A 2,858-nucleotide genomic window follows, 5' to 3' on the forward strand; every position below is an offset into this window, starting at 1 on the left:
GCTTACGTATTTATGTATGTATTTATGTACGTACTTCTTTGTTCTTTTATTTCTTCATTCATTTATTCATTTATTCATTTATTCATTCGTTTATCTATTTATTTATCTTTCATGTATGTATGTATGTATGTATGTATGTATGTATGTATTTATTTATTTATTATTTATCAGAGACGGAGACGGAGAGACGGAGAAGCAGGTTCCATCCAGAGCGCCTGACCCTGGGACTCTGAGCCCGCGTCTCCAGAACCACGCCCTGGGCTGAAGGCGGAGCTCGACCCCCGAGCGGCCGGGCCGTTGCCCCGAGTTTGTCTTTGTTTGTATGTATGTGCATTTATGTATGTATGTATGTATGTACGTACGTACTTACTTGCTTACTTACTATTTATTCATTTTCTTTTCTTTCTTTCTTTTCTTTTCTTTCTTTCTTTCTTTCTTTCTTTCTTTCTTTCTTTCTTTCTTTCTTCTTTCTTTCTTTCTTTCTTTCATCAGACACAGACGGAGACGGAGAAGCAGGCTCCATCCAGAGCGCCTGACCTGGGACTCTAAGCCCGCGTCTCCAGGACCACGCCCTGGGCTGAAGGCGGAGCTCGACCCCCGAGCGGCCGGGCCGTTGCCCCGAGTTTGTCTTTGTTTGTATGTATGTGCATTTATGTATGTACGTACGTACTTACTTGCTTACTTACTATTTATTCATTTTCTTTTTTCTTTCTTTCTTTTCTTTTCTTTCTTTCTTTCTTTCTTTCTTTCTTTCTTTCTTTCTTTCTTTCTTTCTTTCTTTCATCAGACACAGACGGAGACGGAGAAGCAGGCTCCATCCAGAGCGCCTGACCTGGGACTCTAAGCCCGCGTCTCCAGGACCACGCCCTGGGCTGAAGGCGGAGCTCGACCCCCGAGCGGCCGGGCCGTTGCCGCAAGTTTACCTTTTTTTTCCTTCTCTTTTTTTGGAAGGTTTGTTTGTGTCCTTGCGTGGAGCCTGCTTCTTCTCCCTCTGCCTAGGTCTCTGCCCCTTCCTCTCTCCTCTCTCCTCTCTCTCTCTCTCTCTCTCTCTCTCTCTCTCTCTCTCCCTCCCTCCCTACGTTCGGACTTCTAGGTCACCCCATCAGAAAGAGGCCTCGTGGGATGGGACCCAAGAGGTGGGCCAGACAAATAAGGACCCGATCTCCCCCCCCCCCCCCCCCCCCGCCACTTCCCTTGAGTCCAAATCATGAAGAAGACGGGGAAAGCAGGCCAGGCAGGCGGACGCCGGAAATCCCAAGTCCACACGCACGCACGAGCACCAGAACTGATGCCCAACCCACTCCACCTCTTTCAGAGGGCTGAGAGGGAGGCAACCACGCACAAAGCCTGTTTTCCAGGAGGAAACCGAGATGAAGGAACAGGCGGAGGTGGAAGCGGAAGGCTGGAAGGTTGACGGATAAGAGAAAGGAAAAGAGGGACGGACGCCTGGGTGGCTCAGTGGTTGGGCGGCTGCCTTCCTCTCGGGGCTGGATGCGGGGCGGGGGTTGGGGAGGTGGAAGGGGTACCCTGGGCTCGTGTGCCCGCATCGGGTTCCCTGCGGGGAGCCTGCTTCTCCCTCTGCCTGTGTCTCTGCCTCTCTCTCTCTCTGTGACTATCATAAATAAATAAAAATTTAAAAAAAAAAAAAAAGAACGAGAGAAGGCAGCTGGAGAAACTACATGCGAACGCAGACGGTAGACACAACCCCAGGGGGGGAGGGCTGGGCTCCGTGAGGGGTGGGACAGAGGCCAGCGGTTTCCACGAAGAGCCTTTCGATGGACTGCTGAATGGACTGGATCTGCGGCTTTGGCTGCGAGCCTCCTTGGATGGTGACGGGACAGGCGAGGACAGGCCCGGACACCCCGCAGGCCCGCCCGAGGGCCTGCTTGGAGCGCACGAACACGTAGGGCACGTTCTTCTCTTCACGCGGCACGCAGGCAGGCGGGCGGCGGACGGTGCGGGATGATCTCCAGGGGCTCGGCGTCTGCAGCCAGCCATCAGGATGAACTCAGAGATGCCTCTCCACAGAGGGTTTTGGTGGCTTCGTGGGCTCCTTTCCGAAGCTGCTTGTAGTTACGGGACTGCTGAACACGCGTCCAGGAGTTTCTTGGGGAGGTGGGCATCTGCCAGGGGGTAGGCCTTCGGATTCACATCAGCCTCAGTCATCTCTGCGTATCCGCGGTCCCTGTGGGTTTCCTGTGAAAAGACGTGTCCTGGGAGCTACCTATCACCGTCACACTTCATACGGATAACCGGTTTTGTCCCCACGCGCCCCCGCCCCCGCCGCCGTTGGGGTGGGCGGTGGGATGTGCTGTGCTCCCGTCACAGTTTGTGGGCCTGGAATGGTGGTGATCGAGATAGACCCTTCCGCCACCTCATTACAAAGAAACAAGACACGTGTGGTGTCTTGTTAGACCCACAGGCACAGAAAAGAAAAGGAGAACTACTTATCCCCTTGCTCCACCGGGACCCACCCGGATGCCATGCCCATGCCGGAGGGTCCAGGCCCCGAGGGACGGGCGTACTCAACTTTGCTGTGAACTCAACGGATTAGTGGAGTTGTGCCTCTGAGGATTTGTCCACGGAAACTACTTCAAATGATCGATTTTGTCCGTCTCGTGTACTTTTCCTTGTGACGAGCAAGCAGGTTAAAAAAAAAGAAAAAGAAAAAAATGAAAAAAGGGGGGAATCCCTGCGTGGCGCAGCGGTTTGGCACCTGCCCTTGGCCCAGGGCGCGATCCTGGAGACCCGGGATCGAGTCCCACGTCGGGCTCCCGGTGCATGGAGCCTGCTTCTCTCTCTGCCTATGTCTCTGCCTCTCTCTCTTTCTCTCTCTCTCTCTCTCTCTCTCTCTCTCT

General features: G+C 53.6%; 1 pseudogene; it reads right to left on the reverse strand.

The window, feature by feature from the left end:
* Window positions 1–1,675: 1,675 nt before the first annotated feature.
* On the reverse strand, window positions 1,676–2,166 carry LOC140601875 (NHP2-like protein 1 pseudogene; annotated as a pseudogene).
* Between the last annotated feature and the right edge of the window lie 692 nt (window positions 2,167–2,858).

This window comes from Canis lupus, chromosome 12, assembly GCF_048164855.1.
Source record: "Canis lupus baileyi chromosome 12, mCanLup2.hap1, whole genome shotgun sequence".
NCBI classification, from domain to species: Eukaryota; Metazoa; Chordata; class Mammalia; order Carnivora; family Canidae; genus Canis; species Canis lupus.